Below are 25,482 nucleotides of genomic sequence, written 5' to 3' on the forward strand. Positions count from 1 at the left end.
ACCTTTCCTCTGAGCCTGGGCCAGTGTAGAGCCTTCGGTCCACATCAGAACAGTATGTCAATCATCTCTGTGTGTGCTGCTGTGGGGGGTGCAGAGGAGATAATAGATAATAGGATTTTACTGAGGTATACCATGTACCCATTAAAAAAGGTAGCATGAAGTCAATTGCATAGGATTGGTTCCCAGTGGTCCATGTGTGGTGAGTTGGGGGGGAAGAGGGTGGAGCTTGGGGGAAATGGTTTAGCTAGGAATGAGAGGAGGCAGACACCCAGTGTTACAAAAGTCAGATTGTCTTGTGGAGCCAAGGTGAGTAAGGTTGGGGTGTCTCAGATCCCTTTAGGGACACCACAGGTACTTTTGTGTGTGAATGTGACTTACAATTGTTAAAGAAAGAGAGCCACTTTTATGAGTCTTGCCTGCGGGACTGAGTCTGGTGTGGCAGGTGTCTCATGACAGGACCTGCTGAGGGGTGGGTCCCCTGGATCCAGAGACAGTGGCTGATCAGGAGGCAGTGCCCTTTGTAGGTTTGGGATGATAGTGTTTCATTAGCTTGCCATTGGAGGAGTGGCAGGCCTCAGCGGCCAGATCTTTCACTTGCCTTCTCCACAGCCCTTGCCAAAGGAAGCAGAGTCCATGTGGAAATACAGGAAAGGATGTAGCACTTTGCTGTGTTGGCTGCATACACACAGCCTATCCTCCTCTGAGTGTGAGATTAGGAGTCTGTTGAGGGGATACCACCGCAGGAAAATTTCATCTAGGTTAAATGAGAGATTAAGTCAACATTTCCTGTCAGCTTCTCAATGACAGAGTCTCATTGCCCTGGCATCTCAGTAGAGGTCTTGGTCACCAGTGTATGTAATCTTAGGGCAGTTCTCATTTTCTAGGGGTTGGCATGCACTTCCCAAGTAGAGCAGGAGCCATAACACAGTGTAGAAGTTAGCAGCTTTCCCCACTGATAAATGTCCTCTTCAGAGGAAGGCCCGATCTCCACAGCTATAATTGTTGCTGGGTGCTGTGCGGTGGCAAAGCTCTGCAGCCCAGTCCTTGTTCTCCAGGAAGAAAAGTTTTGGAGAGACGAGCCTGCTTTGTTCGTCTTGACATCCCCATTGCTGGCATCTTAATAGTTTGCAGAGATGCCCTCTTAAACCCATCTGCTAGGCATGCCTGTTCCACTGTGGCCTGAAGCACTGTTTGCATTTGAAGAGGTAACTGGGCCGCTGTAGACAGGTGCCAAGAACCAGAAACACAAAGAAGCTTTAAGGTACAGCGTGTGCTCCCAAGTTTTGAAGCCTAACGGAGAGGAAATGAAAGCAAGCATTTGTGATTGTCCACTGCCTGGAGGTTGGGTGGACCTGTCCTCTGAAGGAATGGAAACAGGTTTAAGCCTCGTAGTAGCTGGCCCTTGTGATTTCAGGTCCTTCCTGGACCCCAGTGGCCTGTGCTTTCAGGTCCCTGAGAACAGGCTTGCTGGGGTAAATATTGGAGGTAAGAAGCTTTTTAAGCATCAGTGAAGAGGCCCAGCCTGGTGGTCAGTAGAGAATGGCTGTGCTGATGTAGGAGTCAGAGGGGAACAGTCTTGGGGTTTTCAAGTCTGGGATGCTAGCTTTGGCTGTGCAATGGTGAGGCAGCGATCCATAGCACACTGATCTTAGCTCCTGTGTGACAGAGAAGAGCTGGCAGCCTGTCCACTTTACCTCAGTGGGCATGCTTCATTTTCAGTGAATGATCCTCTCTAAAAAGAAGCAGAAGCCAGGCGTGGTGGTGGCCTTTAATCCCAGCACTTGTGATGCAGAGGCAGGCAAATTTCTGAGTTTGAGGCCTGCCTGGTCTACAGAGTGAGTTCCAGGACAGCCAGGGCTACACAGAGAAACCCTGTCTCGAAAAACAAAAAACCAAAACAAAAAACCAAAAACCCAAAAACAGTAGAAAGTGGAGAGGGATTGCATGTGGGTGATGTTGTTGTTCCATTTCTGGTTTCTACATGCTGCGTGCATTTGCACAGGTCACATGATAATGAACACACAGAGGGCACACTGTTAGAAATTACATGGCAAGGAGAGCAAAAATAACCTTGGGGAATGTGCCTAGTTAGCCTGGGTGCAGTGTAGGGACTGAAGTGGTAGTTATCCAACTAGGAAGCTATTGGCTCCTTTGTCTCCCAGGTTGCCAGACATCCCAGCTGGTACCTCCTCCTTCCTGGTATCTTTTAGTGTGCTGTTTAGGCAACTGGAGGAAAGGCCAGAGACAAGACCAACAGATAAGTCTGTTTTGCACTTGGAAGGTGTCTCAGGCAGGGTGAGATTCAGTAAGTGACCTGCAGAAGATTCCTGCCTCCATTAAGAAATGTGTGCCAAGTCTTCCCTACATCCAATGCCTTCATCCTGGAGAACCTAAAACAAACACCCGAGAAAAACGTTAACCCAAGGAAGCCTGACTAAGTGTACACACAGAAACAGGACAAGGTAACAGAGTAGGGACAGACGGAAGGATGTGGAGACTGGAGAAGAGTGTGCATGTGTCTTAGTCACTGTCCTATTGCTGTGAGACGACACCGTGGGCACCACAGCTCTTTATAAAGGAGAGCGTTTAGCTGGAGCTGGCTTACCACTTCAGAAGCATGGTCTGTTATGACAGCCAGCATGGCAGGCACGGTGTTTCAGCAGTAGTGAAGAGCTATGTTCAGGTCTGCAGAAAGAGACCATCAGGACTGGAGAAGAGAGGGAGGGTGAGAGATCACATACTTAGGCCCATCATGGGCTTTTGAAACCTCAATGTCCACCCTCAGTGACACACTCCCACCAACAAAGCCACACCGCCCAATCCTTTCCAAGTTGTGCCATTCCCTGATGACTGATCATTCAAATATATGAGCTCATGGTGGGGGTTGGGGGGAGGGGGGTGAAAGTGGGGGTCGGATTGGGGTGGGGGATGGGGCACTCACATATAAACCAAAGCAATCAGAAAAGGTGTACCTGGAACATGTTTCTGTGGACTGTAAACTGTGCCAGTTGGTGTGTTGGTTGTCCTGGAAATTGAGATGACAATGGAGTTCAATTGCTGGAACAGCAGAATAGCTGTAAGAATAATTTCTATACACCTGAAACTTGAAGCACTTGGCAGGTCACTGTTTTATTAGTGTTTTACATATGTCCATGGGGAGTGAATATTAGAATTAGAATTCCAGTTCCTGTTGGTTCAGCCTCAAAGCTAGGGTCCACATAGGTACCACGCTGAACGGACGTGAAGCCTGAGTTTTTCAGGCTCGGAACTCTTAGCAGACAGCTGTTGGTTAGAGTTGAGACTGGTGTTGAGGGACCTAGAGCCATGCAGGTGTTTGGTGGTCTCTTGGGTTTGAACCAGGGATAGCAGGGATCGAAGGCTCCTGAGTAGTGAGTGCCTGCTGTGTACTAAGCACTTAGTAGGTTCGGAATCCCATTAGGCATGTATGCTGTGATTCCTTTTGTGGATTCTCATTGGAAAGTCAAACCTGGCCTCCTGGAGGCCAAGTGTCTCCACTCCCTCAGGACATACACCCTTTTGTTGTAGGACAGACAGTTAAACCTAGCACGAGCCAGCACCCCAGTGAAGGCAATAGAGAACTCTGTTCTAGACATTCTCTGATCCTCAAACTCCAGAGCAGATTTTGATGTCACTCGGTACTGTGGTCAATGCTGCCCCCTGCTGGAAGAGTTTATTAAAGTAAGGAATACATAAGTTTCTCAGATAAGGCTACTTCATTTAGACTCCATTCAGGAGTAAGTGAGGGTGTTGTATGTGTTGAAGACCTAAGGATTCTGCAGGTTCTCTGTTAAAATGCCACCGGACCCTCACTTCCCGCAATAAGGGGAGGGGTTTCTGAAGATGGCTATGCTACCCTCTGATCCCCACCTAGGCTTGGGACAAGCTTGTCAAGATCTTCTTTATTCATTGGACCAAGCAAGACGGGCCTGTGGACAAACTGCCTTCTGATTGGCCCACCACTGGGCCCTTCAATAGCCAACTGATTCCTTCCATTGCAGGTCTTAACAATGTTTATGTGCAGCTTTTAGCAAGCTGAGTATTTAAACATTTTCCTAGGCATTTCGTGGTCAAACCAGAGAAGAAAGACTGCGTTCTAGAGCCTTATAGGATGGCTCAGATTTGCACTGGAATCGGGAACATTCTCTCTCTCTCTCTCTCTCTCTCTCTCTCTCTCTCTCTCTCTCTCTCTCTCTCTCCCTCTCTTTGTCTCTCTCTCGTCTTTCAGCAGAGTCCCATATAGCTCAGAGTATCCTTGAATTCCTGATTTTGCTGCCTCTATTTCCCAATTGCGGGGACTGTCTAGCCCAGTTTCATGTTCTGAGTCTTAAAAAAACTAACCCAGATCCCCAATCAGGTCTGTTTTCTGGCTTTCCAGCTGAACCTCTTGATTCTCCATGACGTTTCTAGCATACTAGAAAGCTCAAGTGTCCTATCAGCATCAATATCCAAAAATTTACACAGAGATTTAAACCAACGTATAGTATGCATTTTTGGGTTACTTACTGTATTAGGGTTTCTGCCGCTGCGATAAAATACTAATGACCAAAAGCAATTTGGGGAGGAAAGAGTTTGTTTTAACTTACAGCTTTTAAGTCCATCAGCAGGGCAGGAACATGGAGGCAGGAACTAGATCAGAGGCCGTGTGTTTCTCTCTCTCTCTCTCTCTCTCTCTCTGTGTGTGTGTGTGTGTGTGTGTGTGTGCATGTGTGTGTGTGTGAAAGCCAGGGCCAGGGAGCGAGAGTGGTGGGTTGGGGGGGCAAGGGAGAGGAAAGGGGGTAAGGGATTTTCTGAGGGGAAACTAGAAAAGGGGATACTATTTGAAATGTAAATAAAGATAAATTTTCGTGATAAACTTGACTGAACAGAGAGTCATCTAGGAGACACCTCTGGGTGTGTGTCTTTGAGGAGTTTCTAGAGAACTTCCATTGAAGAGGAAAGATCCACTCTGGATGCAGGCAGCACCATGTAGGGCGCAGAAGCATCCTGCTGCTCCCAATGGGCTTGGGGTCCTGGGCTGACTGGAAAAAGAGAAGAAAGCCGGTGGTGCACCACCATTCACCTTTGTTTCCCTGAGCGCACACAGTGTACCAGACAGCACACCTCTGCTCCCATATATCTCCCCTATCATGGTGGGCTGTTCTGCTTTGCTTTCTGTTGCAGCAGGAAACACTGATGAGGAGGAACAGGTTTGTTTGGCTTATTCTTCCTGACAGAGCCGCCATTCAGCAAAAGTCAGGGCAGGACCTCAATCAGGAGCAGAGGCAGGAACCGCAGAGAAGAGGGTCTGTCTGGCTTACTCAACTAGGATTCTTATACAGGCCAGGCCCACCCATGTGGGGATGGCGAGCCCACATGGGCTGGGCTCTCCTACATCAATTAACAGTTAAGAAAAAAATGATTATAGACCTGCCTGTAGACCAATCTAGTTGAGGCCGTCCCTCATTGAGACTCTTTTAGATAACTAGGCTGTGTCAAGCTGAGAGCTGACACTAATTAGGATGACTGTAAGTGTTCAGATTATAAAGGAGACTAAACCCTTCCATCATTTGCTTTGTCAGGAATGTTGTCACAAAGTAATAAAAGGAACCAAGAGAGGAAGAGGAAGGGCGTGGGGAAGGACATGTGCCCTACGAGGCAGCATCACTTACAGTTTCCCCCATGTGCAGGTGACCAAGGCACTTGGGCCCTGGGAGGATGGATGATGCACCAGATCCAAACAGTGCCATTCACTCTACCTCGTATCCTCTACGGTTTTCACAGAACCTCCTGCAACATCCAGACAGAAAGCAGGGATCAAAGGGAGGTAGTCTCACTCTGACCCCTTTCTGGTGTCTGATATTCTTCAGAGCCTCTAACATATCTTCTGTGGCTTAACCTGTGCACCCCAAACAGTCTTTATTAGCTTCCTGAAGAACGCATACAGACTAGGATGCATCTTCTTGCACTTCAGACCCCACTGGCCCTCACTGTGGACCATGAGGTGTCCGCTTACCTTCTGTAGTCGTTGACTTCATCTTCGTCGTTGTAGTACTCTTCTTCTTCTTCTTCTTCTTCTTCTTCTTCTTCTTCTTCTTCTTCTTCTTCTTCTTCTTCTTCTTCTTCTTCTGCAATTCTTCTTCTTCTTCTTCTTCTGCAATTTAATTTTTTTGATTTAAGTTTTATTGCATTATGATGAGAAAATATACATAATTCCAATTTATCTGAATTTCTTAACATTTAAAAACAGTTTCAGTAAATAGACTTACATCACATTCTTCTTTCCCTTTGTACCTCAACTCCTCCAGGAGAGGCCCTCCCCCTTCAAAATCTACAATACCTTATGTTTTTTATCATATTCTTTAAAATGTATAAAATATTGTAACAATAAAAATGAATATTTTAAAAGTTGTTTGATATAAAACAACATTCAATTGAACAGTCTTATGTAGATGTTTGTCTACAGCAATGCTGAAAATACATATATAATTATCAGTATAAATTTCAAATAACTCCAAATATATTAACTGTATGATGCTTTAAAATAATACATCACTATTAGTTGTTTTAAATGAACATAAATAGATTAAGTCTTTTTGTTTGTTTGTTTGTTTGGTTTTTGTAGATCTTAAAATCTTGGCTCTTACTGTGATACAAACTCAAAATAAGAACAGATTTTGAACATTGGAATTGATTGTATTAAGGCTGTACTTGAATGTCCCTCATATCACCAACAGATTTTACCTCCATAGTACCTAAGCTAAGAGTTGACAGTTCTGCTGCACCAAGGAATTAACTGTAGGCACAATTTTTGGATACAGATTTCCTGCTACAGTCAAAGCTATTTGAATTGAGTGATTATCGTCATTCTCAGCTCACAGGGAACTGGTTACATTCATTTAAGAAATGGTGTGTGTATTAAGATGGTCTATCCATGAAGTCATTCATCAACTGTTTCAGGGATCAGTGGTTCTGCTTGGAAGGTGGCACAGACGTTAGGTGAGGGTAAGATTCTGGTTCATTGGCTGTGATGATTTTGAAAACCATTCATCTCAGAATAAGAGTAACTTATAAAGTCCTCTTCTTTGAAATTGATACAGTAACTATAAATATGAAGCAAAACCTTCAGCCTCACTCTTTGCTATTCTCTTACAAGCCCCATCCCAAATTAATTGTCTACATTTCTTTTGGCTGGATAAATAATTTTGAATTATGTAAGCTGTTCTGAAAACCATAGTACAGTGTAAAAAACATCAAATAAACCATCCTACTAATAGAGAGGCTGAGATAGGAGAGTCATGATTTCAAGACCATCATGTGGCACAAAGCAAGACCCTGTCATGTACAAACAAGCAGACAGTGTATATGGATTGTACAATATTGGACCTATTTCTCCCATTACTACATTAGAGAGACCATAGCTTGACAGCTGACAAATTTCTAATTCCTCATATTTTTGAATCAATTAGAATATGTTGGTAATATTAATTCTCATATTAACTGATATTAAGGAAAAGTGATTGTTACTTTCTGTTAATGTTCTTGTTAGAGTAGGAATTATGTTTGTGTGGGTTTTTTTTGAAAGATTACTTTCTTAATTCTTCTAGGATGTAGTTTCAAAACCTTGTGTTGGTGTTTTCCATCAATTATCCTTTGTAGGGCTGGATTTGTGGAAGATATCGTGTAAATTTGGTTTTGTCATGGAATATCTTGTTTTTTTCCGTGTATGGTGATTGAGAGTTTTGCTGGGTATAGTAGCTTAGGCTGGCATTTGTGTTCTCTTAGGATCTATGTGACATCTGCAGAGAGTCTTATAGTTTTCATAGTCTCAGGGGAGAAGTCTGGTGTAACTCTGATAGGTTTGCCTTTATATGTTACTTGACTTCTTTCCCTTACTGCCTTTAACATTCTTCCTTTGTTTAGTGCATTTGGTGTTTTGATTATTATGAGTCGGGAGGAATTTCTTTTCTCGTTCAGTCTATTAGGATTTCTATGGGCATCTCTCTCTTTAGGTTAGGGATGTTTTCTTCTATAATTTTGTTGAAGATATTTACTGGCCCTGTAAGTTGAAAAACCTTCATTCTCATCTATACCTATTATCCTTAGGTTTGGTCTTCTCATTGTGTCCTGGATTTCCTGGATGTTTTGGGTTAGGAACTTTTTGCTTTTCCATTTTCTTTCACTGTTGTTTCCATGTTTTCTATGGTATCTTCTGCACCTGACATTCTCTCTTCTATCTCTTGTATTCTGTTGGTGATGCTTGCATCTATGACTCCTCATCTCTTTCCTAGGTTTTCTAACTCTAGGGTTGTCTCCCTTTGTGATTTCTTTATTGTTTCTATTTCCATTTTTAGTTCCTGGATGGTTTTGTTCCTTACCTTTGCCTGTTTGATTGTGTTTTCCTGTAATTCTTTAAGGGGTTTTTGTGCTTCCTCTTTGAGGGCTTCCAGCTGCGTACCTGTGTTCTCCTGTATTTCTTTAAGGGAGTTATTTATGTCCTTCTTAATGTCCTCTGTCATCCTCATGAGAAGTGATTTTAGATCTGAATCTTGCTTTTCCAGTGTGTTAGGGTATCCCGGGCTTGCTATGGTGGGAGAATTGGGTTCTGATGATGCCAAGTAACCTTGGTTTCTGTTGTTTATGTTCTTACCTCCTGCTATCTGGTTATTTCTAGTGCTACCTGCTCTGGCTATAGCTGACTGGAGCCTGTCCTTCCTGTGATCCTTGTTGTGTCAGAACTCCTCAGATTCCAGCTGTCTCTGTGATCCTGTGATCCTGACTGTGTCCAAGCTCCTGAGGGTCAAGCTGCCTTTGGGATCTTGAGATCCTAGTGTGACCAAGCTCCTAGGATCCTGGGATCCACTGATCCTGGGCATGTTAGAGTGCCTGGGAGTGGAGCTACCTCTGGGTGCTGTGGGCCTGGCTTTGGAGTTTGCACCCAAGATCTGCTCAGGAAGCCAACACACCGACTGAAAGGAACCCGTGCCACTTGTCTGGCAGAGTTTCTGAATACCTGGGTCTCACCGATCCTAGTTACTCCTGGTGTAAGGGACAGATGTTGTTTCCTCCTCACCTCCTCTGCACCTCTACCTCACCTAGGAGTGGAGCTGCCTCTGGGTGTTGTGGGACTGGCTGCAGAAGCTTACCCTCTCTGTCTCTCCTACTGCATAAGTGCTTCTTACATAAGCTGTGGTGTGCAACAGGATGAGTTGGAAAACTTGTTAAAACTCCTTGCTGGAATAAACACCTGGAGATTTCTGATTAAGTGGTTCAGGGCAGAGTCTCATAGAACTGCTAAAAGCACACAACTTCCGCTGGAAATGCCAGCTCTTCCAGGCTAGGGAACCCACAAGCCTTTCTCAAGGGCCAGGCATCCAGTGCCTTTGTATGTTTGGGTAGACAAAAGTAAGTTGTTTCCTGTGACTCAGCAGAGGACTACTTTTCTCAGCTGGGGAGTTTGCATCCTTGGCCTTTAGGTTTGGTCTTAGCTGTTTGAGATAGGAACTCACTATAGTAATCAGCACTGGCTGGCCTGAAACTCACTATGTAGTCCAGGCTGGCCGCCTACTTGTGGTAAACTTTCTACCTCTCCATGCCTCCTGAATGCTGAGAATAAAGGTGTATGCCACTGTATCCAACTTGAGAAATGTAATATCATTTACTGAGAAAACACAGCCAAGAACTATTCTAGAAGTCATTGAATTAAATAGACAAATGCCTATCCACATAGTGCTGGTCACATGCACACACAGACACTCATGGACACATACACACACAAAATCACACACACAAACACAGACACACTTACAGCACTTACACACTCATGGATACACTCATAGACACAATTACAAATACACACTTACAGCACTTAGACACACACTCTCAGACACAGACACACACAAACTCTCACACACTTACACATATAAACACACTCATACACACACACCTACAGATACACACACTCATAGTAACACACAGATACACACTCACAGACACATACAGACCTATACACTCACAGACAGACAGACAGACAGACAGACACACACACACACACACCATGAATGTAGGAGTTAGGGATAAGAGAGAATAATTGGGGGGCATGTTTAGAATACACTGGATAGAAGTTATGGAAATTATCAAAAATAAAACCGGGAAATTAACAAGTGTCACTTTCAGTGGGGAACGAACGTGACTCAGTAGTACATCATTCTAGACCCTGGCATTGTGTCCCAAACCCAGACCTTTGCTTGCCCTTGTTCTATTTTTTGATAGTCCAGCTCACACATTTGAGGGGTCACAGGTTTAATATATACATATATACACATATACATATATATAGGCATATATATATATACACCTCAATTTATCTATGTATCTATATATGTATCTATGTATCTATCTATCTTTCTGTCTATCTATCTATCTATCTATCTATCTATCTATCTATCTATCTATCATCTATCTACCTATATCCTATTTGGGTTAAAGAAAAAATTAGACCTTAACAAATTGAGAAATTTTTGCAAAGAAAATGAGACAGTGAGCAGAATAGGAGAGAAAAAAGGCTTCTAACTGTTCTTCTGACAGAAAGTTAATTTCAGGAATGCATAAATACAAAGAATGGTTGGAGAGCTGGTTCAGCTGAGACAGGTAGGTGCCACCAAGGCTGATGGTCCAGCAGAAGTTATTCTCAGACAACACATGTGCCATGGCATAGCCCATAAATACCAAGAAGAATATACAGGAGATAACATCAACAAAAACACACCACCATCTATGAAGCTTCTCTTGCGGCAGAGTTCGTTACAGAAAACCACAGTTGGTCAAAATGCAGAGGGCAATGGGCTGTGAGGTGCCCCACACCAATCCATATATTTATAAACCACATATACACTCAAGGCGCAGAGAAACATTGTAGCAGAGGGGCTGGAAGACTGTAAGAGCCAGAGGACAGAGACAGCACAGAGGATCAGCTTGGAGATGGTGTCTCATGCATATACAGCAGGGAACCGGACCCAGGAAATCTCAACCCAAGTACCACCTAACCAACAACATCATTTGACATGCCAAAGTGGATGTGTGTGTGTGTGTGTGTGTGTGTGTGTGTGTGAAATCTCACAAGGCATTACCCTCGGAAGAAGAGTTATAGGCAATTCATGGTTGCTGAAAGAGGGAGAAGTATTTTTTCACCAGGGACAAGACTGCTGGCAGGTTAGCCAATCCCAAGAGGTCAGCCATATATGCCTACGTAACAATTATTATTAAAGAGAAACATGCTGTGTATTTGGAGCATGGGAAGAATTAGAGGGAGAAGGGGCAGTGGGTGGTGGTGGTGGTGAAGTAAAAACAATCCTTCCGTGTGAAATTCTAAAAAAAATCAATTATAATAGTAATAAAATGATACAAAATCAGCCCAACAGAAATGGTCAAGAGGAAAACGTGGTAATATGAATGAACAGATTTTTTTTTTGCTTTGTTTTTGCCCTAAACAACATACAATCATTGGTGAGAACTGAAGAGCCATGATCCATTGGAGGAAAAAAAAGGAGACTGCAAATCATACCATGATTGTTGGTTAAAATGCTTACTTGGGACAAACACTGAGGATTAATATGCTAAAAGTATATTGCTTTCAGAGAGGGGATATGTTACTTCAATTATGGTTGAAGCTAACCCTAGGAAATAAGCTACCCTGTGTGTAAGGTGAGTTAGAATCTGAGGGAAAAAGAGTCTGTCACCCAAGTCCCCGCCCCCACAATACAACAATCAAATCCTCTTTCAATAGAAAAATGATACAAGAATTTCCCTTTCAGTAATGCCGTCAAGATGAAAATTATAGCTTTTCCTGTAAAGGGAAAAGATGCTGACATCTGATAATCTCTGACTTCATGCTGGTTCTAGAAGGATTTGGTGAATGGATCCCATTTGAGAGAGCAATACAGAGCTATTGAACTGATCCTGAACTCACCACAGAGGACAGTAACCTTGGACCCTAGAGCAACAGAGGAAATTGCATGCCTTTCCTGTCAAACACATGATCCAAAAAGCTACACTAAAAGGTAAAATATTGACACAGTGCTCAAAGGAGGATATGGGAATTCCTTTGATAAGTGTCAACAATACAGTATCCCTGGGTTCAGAGCCTTGGACCTGTAGCTGGTGTACTAGGGGAGGTCTCCACCCAGATGACATTTCATAGTTCAAATGACAAGCAAGTATCCAGCTTTATAGACCTGTCGAAAACAGATAGATTTGCAGTTGGCTGAAGAGATGGTAGATTTATGCATTTAACAAACATAATGATGGCTTGAGGAATACAGAAGATTTCTTTGTACTAAAATATATTGAGTTGGGCCTGGTGGCACATGCACTCAGGACACCGAGGGAGATGAGTCTCTGTGAGTTCGAGGCCAGCCTGGTCTATAGAGAAGATTCCAGGACAGCTGGGACTGCACAGAAAAACCCTGTAAAAATATCCATTTGTCTGTCTGTCTATCTGCCTGTCTGTCTGCCTGTCTGCCTGTCTGTCTGTCTGTTTGTCGTCTATCTATCTATCTATCTATCTATCTATCTATCTATCTATCTATCTATCTTTCTCTCTGTCTCTCTATCTCTCTATCTATCCATTTATATCCATCCATATATGTGTCTGTCTGTCTATCTATCTATCTATCTATCTATCTATCTATCTATCTATCTATCAGTCTGTCTTATGTCTATCTTACAAAATAGTGGGTTTCTTCATGTCATCATGATGTGTGTATGTCACTCACTGTGACCATAGCCACCAGCAGCTTTCTGACACATCCTTTAGGAAAGAGGGTAGGTAATAGAAACAGAAACAGAACAGCAGGATATTAACAGTGTCCATTTCTAGTGTTCTCTGCTTTTTGTTATTTAGTTAGCCCAGACCAGACTGTGGAGCAGTGTATTTAAATGCCACATATTTTAAGGATGGGAACTTCAAATCTGTATTTACCATATTGACTTTTAAATTATCAGTTCTGGGAAGTTTGAGTGGACATACACATGATAGGCAGCCATAACCCTTACTGTGTGGCTCAAGTTCTCGCCTGCTCTTCTCACACATGGAGAGAGCCATTTGTAGCTGTCTATCTCTTGGTTACCACTCCCAGACAGCCCCTTGGCCAACCTCAAGAGCCATCTCGAGCAGGCTCTCTGCTCATCTCTGCAGCTCTGAGTTGCAGCTGGGTGCTATGTAGGCTGCATCTGTGCTTTCTGTGGATGAGTCAGTTCTTTTCTCTGGAGGCAGCAGTCCCTGATGTTGTAGACATTCCCACTGCTGTTAATCTCTGGAACTCCAATGGAGAGACTATAGAAATCTAACTACACACTAAGTGGCCAGGAAGACACTCAGAGAAAGGCAAAGAATGCCCTCATTTCTAGATAGCAAAGTAACTGTATCACCCTTCATCAAGGTACTCACCCTGCTTCAGGTGCTGTGGGTCAGGGTGATCAGGAGACTTATGGACTATCTCCCATTACACGTATGCAATTCATCAGAAAATAGAACTATACCAAAAGCATTATATAAGGAGGTGGTAATGTAGCCTGAATCCAAAGAGGTGGACATTTGTGTGAGTGTTGATGGAAGTGGAAACTGAGAAAATTAGTCATGTGACAGATTTAGAGATCACTTCTCCCAATTTACTAGGTCCAGCTCTTGATTTGTAACCATGGTTATTAATATATGAGCACAGGGCAGGGAGTCTATGCTGATGGCAGGACATAGACTTTAACCATTTCCTACAACATATCTCATGAACAAAAAAATGGCAAGTACATGCTGATGAAAGTCTAAGAATGTTTGTGATAAAAAAACAAGTCGGCCCCTGATGACCATGTACGTTGAAGTCCCACAAGAAGTATTCTTGAATGGCTAAGATCAAAAATTCAGGTGACAGCAGATGCTGGCGTGGATGTGGAGAAAGAGGAACACTCCTCCATTGTTGGTGGGATTGCAGGCTTGTACAACCACTATGGAAATCAGTCTGACGGTTCCTCAGAAAACTGGACATAGTACTACCAGAGGATCCAGCAATACCTCTCCTGGGCATATATCCAGAAGATGCCCCAACTGGTAAGAAGGACACATGCTCCACTATGTTCATAGCAGCCTTATTTATAATAGCCAGAAGCTGGAAGGAACCCAGATACCCCTCAACAGAGGAATGGATACAGAAAATGTGGTACATCTACACAATGGAGTACTACTCAGCTATTAAAAAGAATGAATTTATGAAATTCCTAGCCAAATGGATGGACCTGGAGGGCATCATCCTGAGTGAGGTAACACATTCACAAAGGAACTCACACAATATGTACTCACTGATAAGTGGATATTAGCCCAAAACCTAAGATACCCAAGATATAAGATACAATTTCCTAAACACATGAAACTCAAGAAAAATGAAGACTGAAGTGTGGACACTATGCCCCTCCTTAGAAGTGGGAACAAAACACCCTTGGAAGGAGTTACAGAGACAAAGTTTGGAGCTGAGATAAAAGGATGGACCATGTAGACACTAGCATATCCGGGGATCCATCCCATAATCAGCTTCCAAATGCTGACACCATTGCATACACTAGCAAGATTATGCTGAAAGGACCCTGATATAGCTGTCTCTTGTCAGAGTATGCCTGGGCCTAGCAAACATAGAAGTGGATGCTCACAGTCGGCTATTGGATGGATCACATGGCCCCCAATGAAGGAGCTAGAGAAAGTACCAAAGAAGCTAAAGAGATCTGCAACCCTATAGGTGGAACAACATTATGAACTAACCAGTACCCCGGAGCTCTTGACTCTAGCTGCATATGCATCAAAAGATGGCCTAGTCGGCCATCACTGGAAAGAGAGGCCCATTGGACTTGCAAACTTTATATGCCCCAGTACAGGGGAACGCCAGGGCCATAAAGGGGGACTGGGTGGGTAGGGGAGAGGGGGTGGGTGGCTATGGGGGACTTTTGGTATAGCATTGCAAATGTAAATGAGCGAAATACCTAATAAAAAATGGAAAAAAAAAGATAGAAAAAAAAAAAAAGAAGTATTCTTGAATCCGTTGTAGTGAGCACATCCTTCCTGTATGTGCCATAAACTCTTGGCTCATCTGGTCTGAGGATCATTTACTGAGAAGGGGCCAGAGTATTTAGCATTCTAACCTATGACTGGATTTGAACAAAGTGAAAGAGAGAAAAAGTGAAAGCTGTGCTCCGTGATGCATTGTTACTGAGGGTGAGGTCTGGAGTCAGCCTATGCTTCCAGAGTCAATATACACTTCAGCCTAAAGGATGATGAGATGTGTAGTCTTGGTTGTCAAGTTGATTGGATTTGGAATCAAGCAGTCGAGAGGCTTGTCGGGTGAGGATGCTTTAGGTAGTTTCTGGAGGAGCTGGCTGAACAGGGAAGACCTCTCCCAGAGACCCCGGGTGGAGGTACCTGGTTACAAGGAGGTTGGAGGGAAAAACTTTTACCTTTTGCTGGCCACCTCCCCCTCTTGTTGGCCAGTGAGCTTACTCTGTTGGTGCTTTAGTCTGACGTTTTCTGCTGAGATTGGGCTCCAGATTCCTGGTCTTTCAGTGTGGACTGAAGACCAGTGGCTTCCCAGGGATTCTCTAGACCACAGTACCAGATTGAAGTCCCCCTAGGAACCCCACTCCATGAACTGAGCAACTACTGGGTTCTCAGCCTTCCCAGTGTTCAGCCAGCCTTTGTTGGACTATCCACTGTAAGCCAAGCTAATAAGTACTCCTTATAATCTACATGAATCTATCAGTTCTGTTTCTCTGGAGAGTCCTGGTGAATACAGATTTGAAAGTGTTGCCTGGGGAAGAGCCACTAGCCTTTTTTTTTCCCTGACAACAAGGTGTGATCTGCTTCCTCTTATTATTCAGGCATGCTTCAGTGAACTGGCAGGTCCTACAAATGGAGCCCTAAGAATATTCCTCCCTTTCTTTGTAAATGTCATGTTCTTTCTCACCCGCTTACCCAATGTCCATGGAAGAAACCTCCTACTGAAGGCCTTCTTTACTGAGTTTACATATATGTGTCTGAGTCTCTCTCTTCTCTCCTCCACTAATACCTTCATGAAAGTTGGCATGACTGAATGCATTTCTGCTGTACCCGCAGTGCACTTAGCAGGATAATGCCTGGGTGGCTCATCACTTGCTTCAGTCTTTGCACTATATCAAGCCCTACAGCGATCACATCATTCAAGAAGCTGGGAATTTCATCAGCAAGGCAGTTTTAGTATAGTATGGTCTGGTATACTGGGTGTGTCATGAGGCAAGGCACATAGTGAAGAATGTAGTCTTCACTGACCTGGTGTAGGGACTGGTGTTCCATAGAAAGCTCTGGAACAAAGCTAGCTTGCACAGAACCTTCCACAAGGCTGACTGACCCTTTAGCAGTGGGGATGTTGAAGTGTTGCAGGTTGTAGGGTGTAGCTTTTGCTACTCTGCTTTAATGCACACTTTGGGAACAGAGCCATGCTACCAGCACCTGCCCAAAGAGTACTGGATCCAAGGATGAAGAACACAGACACACACATGTTGATCAGTTTCAATCTGCTTTATTGACTCAACTGCTAGGCACCTCCAATCTACTGTGGCTAGTGTGCCCACCCAAAAATTTTAGCTTATCACTCTCAACCTGCCCTAGCTTGTTACTTTTAGTCCTAGCTGGACACCTCAACCTCCCTCCTGGAGAAGAGGTGTGTGGTCACTTCATCTGAGATCTCACAAGGCTGGTTGGCTTTTCTCCCTCTGAAGAATGGTGAAAATCTCCTTTCCCCTCTCCCTGGTTCTGCTAGATCACCTGTGTGGATCCAGAAGTCCTGCTTCTTCCTTCTGCCCATTAATTGGCCCATAGCATCTTTATTGATAAACCAAGAACCAATTGGGGATCAGGCCCTTCATCAGAACCGCCTGACAGCAGATCCAGAAACTAATTACAGTTTATATGGGGGGCTACCTGCACCCTCTCATTAACCATTCCTTGCCCAGCTGTGTGTCTGAACAAACTCTCCTGTGACTTTTAAGTGAATTTTCATAGTGATTTACTTAGTAGGTAACTGGCTTCCTCTAACCCTGAAACTAATATCATACAGCATCCCGAGGTCTAGGGCAGAGATTCCTCTGTTTTGCTGTAGTCAGCCTACCTGCCCTCTCCATCAATGTGGTTGAAGAGTGTCTTGACTTCTGATTAATTTTTCTCTGTTTCCATAAAATCATCATGAAATATGAATATTGGAATATGATATTGGAGGAAACCAGAATCAGTGTTTCTGGGCCATGATCCTTTGTATTTGATTCTAGAATAAGCCAGGCCTTTTGATTCTTTGATGTGAGTATTGTTTTATTCCTTGATATGGAGCTATGAAACTGGATGATATGGGGGCAGAAAATGGATGGCAAGTCCCAGGAAGTCAGCCCTCTAAGTCTCTAGAGACCTCTCCTCCTAGTCCCTGACTGTCTTTTGTAGGCCACCTCTCACCCACTCCTAACATGCCTGTCCCCTTCCATCTGTGGATGGTTTCCCTAGATGTTGCCATTCTTAACATTCTGAATGACAGCAGCCTCAGACCAGAATACTTAGGGCTCAGCCTGAGGGGAAGCCATCTTCCCTCTAGCCATGCTCATTGCATTATAAAGAGACAGATATGCTCCAACATTTTGAACTGTGATGTATAAGGGGCACTTCAGACCTCTGGAGAAACAGTACAGGCTGTGTGCTAGATGTTGGAGGAGCTGTATACACTTCCTGCTTGCATTGGAATTGTATTATAGAGAGGGAGGGAGGGAGGGAGGGAGAGAGGGAGAGAGAGAGAGAGAGAGAGAGAGAGAGAGAGAGAGAGAGAGAGAGAGAGAGAGAGAGAGAAAGCAGGAAGAGGAGAAGGAGAGTGTGGGTGAGAGATTGTGTGTGTGTGAGAGAGAGAGAGAGAGAGAGAGAGAGAGAGAGAGAGAGAGAGGAGAGTGTGAGAGAAAGCCATAGTGTGTGAGTGTGTAGGTGTGTGTGAGTGTGTGAAAGTCATATAGATAGAGTTAGATTAATAGATAGACAGAAGTATAGATAGCTTAAAATAGATAGTAAATAGAAGAGGTTTATTGATTTCAGGGTAGGACTTAGAGGGCTAAAGCCTTCTAGAAAAAGAGGGCATGTGTTCTGAAAGGCTGAATTCCACCTTTGAAAGTCAGGACACTACGATTTATCGCCATTAATGAAAGACTAAGGGGGCAAACCTCTGGACTGGCCACTGGGTCCAGGTTGTTAACCCAGGGGTTAATGACCTCAGGGTCATCACAGGAAGTAGACAGGATCTGGGTGGTCATAAGCCTCAGTACAGCCTGGCGGAGCTGCCTAGCACTGCTCATGGCAAGAGGAAGCCAGGCCATCTTCCATGCCTTTAAGCAGTGCTGTCAAGGGCCATGCCCCTGACCATAATCCAAGCTTGTCTATAGTGTCCAAAAGACTCTTTCTGGGCAAATCTGTGGTGAAAGGTACCAAGGACAGGAGGACATTTGTTCGGCCCAGTGGCTTGCCAAAGAATAGCCCCAAGGCAAATGCAGGCAAGGCCCAAGGGAAAAAGAGGACAATGGAGTTGCTTAACAAGGCTAGAAAGCAAACAGAAAAAGCCTCAAATCTAATAGACATCAGATAGCTCCCGAAGCAAGAGGTGTTTGTGAACAACACACACCCATGTAAGAAACACCCTAAACAGCAACCATGGAGCCTGGAGGAGTAGAGCCGTGGCCATCTAGGGGGATACTAGACAAGGCTCATACAATCAGAAGAACCTTTCAGTGCTGCGAAAGTCATTCCCTAGAAGAAAACACCTTTTCCCAGGGCAAGAAGATCAAGCCCTATTGTAGGCGTTCAGACCAGATAGCGTGTCCCCTATTAGTCGGAGAGCAGGGTCCTGGAGAAGGGCAGAAACCAGTGTCTTCAGGCCAAGAGGGACTGAAAGCTACCAAAGTCTCCAAAGGAAATTAGGCACAGTCTTATCACGTGTTGAAAGTAACTTTCCTGCAGGCAGAAGCCAAGCCCGAGCCCCTCAAGAAGAGGAGGAGGATGCAGGGCACAGAGATGTCCGCCAAACCTCATGACAGAGGACTCTGTCTACAAAAGTCAGTCTTCCTCAGCAGAGAGCAAGTACAATCATCTCCTCAGGACCTTTATCAGGGCGCTCCGGAAATAAAGAACACCCAAGTCGTGGCCAAAGGCTGAAGGCTGGGACCACACTGTCCAGGAAACTCCAGTAATTCTTACAGTTAGGGACCATAGTTATGTCTGAAATGTACATTCGACTCTTCAGGACATTCATCAGAGCCCTCTGGAAAGAAACAACATAAAACTTAAGTCGAGGCCAATTCTGGAGGCTGGGACCACACAGTCCAGGGAACTCCAGTAGTTCTTACACTTCTGGACCATAGTTATGATTCACAGGTGTCAAAATATCCTAGTGCTGCAAAGCACGGGATGAACTTTCTTAGAAAATGAAGTATTACTTAAGTGCCACGCAATCGTGGGTCTCATGAAGGCTGTTCGGCCAGACAGCTGCGAACGGTTGATGGCGCCGCGGAGTGCCAAGGAGAGGCCGGTTCCCTAGGCGAGGGTGCACTTCCGAGTAACCCGGTCCATCTGGAGGCAGGCATCAAGCTAGGCATGCGGTCCATCCCCATCTCCACAAAGTTCACCATTTATTGTAAGTTCTCCTGTGAGATCAACCTGGATGCATATGGCCTCTACCTGGTCGCCATGTCTTCAGTTAACTTGGCCGGAAAAGTAGAGGAGCAACACTTGCTTACTCGTGACATCATCAACGTACCACACAGGTCCTTTACCCCGGGCAGTGAGCCGTTGGAGCTGGATTCCCGCTTCTGGGAGCTATGAGACAGCATTGTACAATGTGAACTTCTTATGCTACGAGTTCTGAGCTTCCAAGTCTCTTTCCAGCATCCACACAAGTACCTGCTGAACTACTTGATTTCCCTCAAGAACTGGCTGAATCGTTACAGCTGGCAATGAACCCCCATCTCTGTTACAGCTTGGGCTCTGCCACGAGATAGCTACCATGGGGGGGGGGGAGGCGGGGGGCTATGCCTCTGCTTCCAGGCTCAGCACCTAGCCCTGGCTGTGCTCTACCTGGCCCAACAGGTTTACGGGGTCGAGGTGCCTGCAGAGGGTGAGGCCGAGAAGCCTTGGTAGCAGGTATTTAGTGATGACTTTACCAGTATTGTGTCTGATCTCATTCAGATTTATACAATGGATACAGAGGTCCCCTAAGGCCCTGGCCGAGGCCGGACCAAAGACCAGGATGATCGGAGGCTTGGGGTATTGTTCCACCAAGTTGGCGTGTCTCTACTCGGAGGACTGGTTGTGCTCGCAGAGGATGTCACTGTTGACTGCAATGACATGCTGTCATTTTGTCCCCAGCAGCCCTTGTTCAAATAATGCCAAGAACCTCTTTGTGGGCAGGACATATAGAGCTTTCTAGAATTGGCTGCATCAGCTTTTGCCCATTGAGAAGATGCTGCATTTGAGGCATGGATCATTGCAGGTCGCCAACAGGAAAGTTAAAGAATAGGACTGCACCCTTAGGGGAAGTATGAATGTGTAACATAGAATCTTATTTTGTATAATAAAGATTATGCAAATAAAATATAGGAAAGGTTTATTGCAAAAAAAAAAGAAGAAGCGCTGTGCAATCTATGATATATGAGTAGGCGTGAGTACTGATGCGATAAGTAGGCGGGGCTAAAGACCCGGCCAGCCCTTGAGGGCAAGGTGGGTTTGGGAGGACCACAGGCACAGCAGCTGTTTGTCAGGCATTGCATAATGATACCATCTGGCTGTGGACACCACACTTTAGGATGCCACAGGAAGGAGCAGGCAACCTTGCCTTGAAGGTACTCATTTCTTCTAAATGTGATGACCTCATAGAGACCATTCAGCATCTGGAAAGTAATGGCGCCCAACCCCAACCGCCCACCCCCACCCCTGCCAACAGTTTTTAAAGGCTTTGCTTTTTTCTCTACAGGCTCAGAACCAATGGGGCTGTGCTGAAATATTTCATTCTAGAGATGGTCGATGTACTTAAGTGAACAGAGGAGGAGCCTAGAGAGAGTATACACTTTCTTTTGCATCCTGCTTTGTGAGCATCTCTGCTCCCTCCCAAGACCCAGAGAAAACTGAGGCAGATGGATGTTTCTTACTTTCATTTTCTCATGTATTTGTAACCTGGAAAACTATTAACAAGGTTTAATTACGGTATCTTGTAACCTTAGAGGGTGTCCTGAGTGAGCTTTCGTCCCCATGTCTGCCTTGCTCAATCCCCATAGCATATCTCCTTTACTATCAGGATTTCTTTAAAACACACGTTAGTGCTTCATCTTATTGAAGAAGCTTGTTTGTCAACACCCTTTGTGATCTTTCTTCCTCTGGTCCTTGCATCTATAGTCTGCTACACATCCTCCCCATGCCACATCCTCCCATCGCAAGCTCCTTCAGATTTTTAACATGTGGGCAGCTCGCTCTTCCTTGCTCTTTCAATAACAGTGGGCATGTTCAAGAAAAAGTATTTATTTCATGATAAATGTTCAAGATGAGAGTTAAAAACATACTGAGACTCTTATTATATCTTAAATTCTTATTAAATCTTAAATTCTAATGTTGGATTGTTCTAAACAGGGAAGGAGACCTGAACCCATGATATAAGGATGCATGCTGAGAGGTACAGATCAAGGTTCATCCATCTATGCGTAGCTATCCAATTCAGACATTATGTGTCATAGATGCTATCTCCTCAATATGGATTGTTGGCATCCTTGTAAAAAATCTGGTGGCTATAGGGGTGTGGGCTTATATCTGGGTACTCTTTCAAAATATGACTTTATTTTCATGGGTTTATATCTGAATCCTCTATTCTATTTTATTGAGCTGCTGCCTGTTTCTGTGCTAGTGCCATGGTGTTTGGATCACTATGTCTCTGTAGTGTACTACAGGTATGTTAACAACTTGGGCACTATTTATGTGCCCATGATTTATCTGGTCTGAGGGATATTTTGTGTCTACACATGAATTATTAGATTTTTCTGTTTCTGTGAAGAATAGCATTGAAGTTTTGAGACTGCATTGAAACTGTGTATTTTATTAGGTAGGCTGACCATTACTTAAAATATTTTGTCCATCCATGAACATGGGAGGTCTTTCTATGTTCTATTATTTTCCTCTATTTCCTTCTTCAGTGTTTCCAAAGTTTTTATTCTATAGACCTTTTATTACCTTTGTTGGGTTTATTCCATGTTGTGTTTTTTTAAGCAACTGTTATTAGGATCGTTTCTGTTATTTCATTTTCAGTATACTTGCCCTTTGCCTATAGGAAAACTACTACTTAAGTTCTGTTAATAACTATTTAAGTTCTGTTAATAACTATTTAAGTTATGTTAATAACTATTTAAGTTCTGTTAATAACGCATCTTGTTGCTATGTTGAAAATGTTTTTCAACTGGATGAGTTCTCTAGTGGAGTCAGGGTCTTTAATGTATAGAGTTATATCATTTGCAAATAAGAATACTTGATTTTATTTTTCTATGTGTGATTATTTTTGATTTTTGTTTTCTCTAATATTATTAGGTAAGACTTTAAGCAAAACCTTGAAAAGGAGTAGAAAGTGTTGGATATTTTTATTTTGGTCCTGAGATTAGTGGGACTGCATCGTGTGTGTATGTGTGTGTGTGTGTGTGTGTGTGTGTGTGTGTGTGTGTGTGTGTGTGAAATCTCACAAGGCATTGCCCTTGGAAGGAGAGCTACAGGCAATTCATGGTTGCTGAAAGAGGGAGAAGTATTTTTTTCACCAGGGACAAGACTGTTGGCAGGTTAGCCAATCCCAAGTGGTCAGCCATATATGCCTACATAACAATGATCATTTAAGAGAAAGATGCTGTGCACCAGGAGCATGGGAAGAATTAGAGGGAGAAGGGGCAGGGGTTGGTGGTGATGGTGAAGTAAATACAATCCTTTCATGTGAAATCCTTAAAAAATCAATTAAAAAAATAATAAAATGATTCAAAATCAGCCCAACAGAAATGGTTAAGAGGGAAATGTGGTAATATGAATGAACAGATTTTTTTTTTGCTTTGTTTTTGCCCTAAACAACATACAATCATTGGTGAGAACTGAAGAGCCATGATCCATTAGAGGAAAAAAAAGCAGAATGCAAATCATTCCACGACTGTTGGTTAAAATGCTTACTTGGGACAAACACTGAAAATTAATATGCTAAAAGTATATTGCTTTCAGAGAGGGGATATGTTACTTCAATGATAACTTCTCCCAGATTGCTTTAGTGCAGTTACTAAGTTGGTTGTAGCTAACCCTAGGAAATAGCCTACACTGTGTGTAAGGTGAGTTAGAATCTGAGGTAAAAAAGAGTCTGTCACCCAAGCCCTGCCCCCACAACCCAACAAACAAATCAGCTTTCAATAGAAGAGTGATACAAGAATTTCCATTTCAATAATGTCATCAAGATGAAAATTGTAGCTTTTCCTGTAAAGGGAAAAGATGCTGACATCTGATAATTTCTGACTCCATGCTGGTTCTAGATGGATTTGGAGAATGGATCCCATCTGAAAAAGCAATACAGAGCTATCGAACTGATCCTGAAGTCACCACAGAGGACAGTACTCTTGGACCCTAGATCAACAGAGGAAATTTCATTCCTTTCCTGTCAACATGTAATTCAAAAAGCTACACTAAAGGTAAAATCTAGACACAGCGCTCAAAGGAGGATATGGGAATTCCTTTGATAAGAGTCAACAATACAGTATTTCTGGGTTCCCAGCCTTGGACCTGTAGCTGATGTACTAAGAGGAGGTCTCCACACAGATGACATTTTATAGTTCAAATGAGAAGCAAGTATCCAGCTTTATAGACCTGACAAAAACAGATAGATTTGCAGTTGGCTGAAGAGATGGTAGATTTATGCGTTTAAGAAACATGATGATGGCTTGAGGAATACTGAAGAGTTCTTTGTACTAAAATATATTGAGTTGGGCCTGATGGCACATGCACTCAGGACACAGAGAGAGATGAGTCTCTGTGAGTTCGAGGCCAGCCTGGTCTACAGAGAAGATTCCAGGACAGCTAGGGCTGCACAGAAAAACCCTGTATCAAATAAAATTCTATCTGTCTGCCTGCCTGCCTCTCTGTCATCTATCTATCTATCTATCTATCTATCTATCTATCTATCTATCTATCTATCTATCTATCTATCTATCTATCTTTCTTCAGTCTTTCTTACAAAAATAATGGGTTTCTTCATGTCATTATGATGTGTGCATGTCTCTCACTGCGACCATAGCCACCTGCAGCTTTCTGACACATCCTTTAGGAAAGAGGGTAGGAAATTGAAACAGCAAACAGCACAGCAGGATTTTAACAGTGTTGTCTATTTCTAGTGTTCTCTGTTTTATAGTTATTTAGTTAGCCCAGACCAGACTGTGGAGCAGTGTATTTAAATGCCACATTTTAAGGATGTATTTACCATATTCAAGTCTGTATTTACCATATTGACTTTTAAACTTTCAGTTCTGGGAAGTTAGAGTGGCAACACATGTGACAGGCAGCAGTAACCCTTATTGTGTGGCTCACGTTCTCGCCTGCTCTTCTCACACATGGAGATAGCCATCTGTAGCTGTCTATCTCTTGGTTACCACTCCAGATAGCTCCTTGGCGGACCTCAAGAGCCATCTCGAGCAGGCTCTCTACTCATCTCTGCAGCTCTGAGTTGCAGCTGGGTGCTATGTAGGCTGCATCTGTGCTTTCTGTGGATGAGTCAGTTCTTTTCTCTGGAGGCAGCAGTCCCTGATGTTGTAGACGTTCCCACTGCTGTTAATCTCTGGAACTCCAATGGAGAGACTATAGAAATCTAACTACACAATAAGTGGCCAGGAAGACACTCAGAGAAAGGCAAAGAATGCCTTCATTTCTAGATAGCAAAGTAACTGTATCACCCTTCTTCAAGGTACTCACCCTGCTTCGGGTGCTGTGGGTCAGGGTGATCAGGAGACTTATGGACTATCTCCCATTACACGTATGCAATTCATCACAAAATAGAACTATACCAAAAGCATTATATAAGGAGGTGGTAATGTAACCTGAAGCCAAAGAGGTGGAAATTTGTGTGAGCGTCAATGGAAGAGGAAACTGTGAGAATTAGTTTTGTGACAGAATTAGACATCACTTCTCCCAATTTACTAAGTCCAGCTCTTGATTTGTTACCATGGCGATCAAAATATGAGCACAGGGCAGGGAGTCTATCCTGATGGCATGACATTGACTTTAACCATTCCCTACAACACATCATGTGAATAATAAATTGGCAAGTACATCATTGCTGATAAAAGTCTAAAAATGTTTGGGATAAAAACGAGGCGTCCCTGATGACCATGTATGTTGAAGTCCCACAA

At 43.6% G+C, this 25,482-nt stretch overlaps 2 pseudogenes across 1 annotated transcript; both read left to right on the forward strand.

Annotated features, from left to right (window-relative positions):
* On the forward strand, positions 18,172–19,310 carry Gm18266 (predicted gene, 18266; annotated as a pseudogene).
* Positions 19,540–20,695, forward strand: Gm9731 (predicted gene 9731; annotated as a pseudogene). Its single transcript, NR_003107.1, has one exon. The product of NR_003107.1 is annotated as a predicted gene 9731 (transcript).
* The last annotated feature ends 4,787 nt before the right edge of the window (positions 20,696–25,482 follow it).

This window comes from Mus musculus, chromosome 8, assembly GCF_000001635.26.
Source record: "Mus musculus strain C57BL/6J chromosome 8, GRCm38.p6 C57BL/6J".
Classification (NCBI taxonomy): Eukaryota; Metazoa; Chordata; class Mammalia; order Rodentia; family Muridae; genus Mus; species Mus musculus.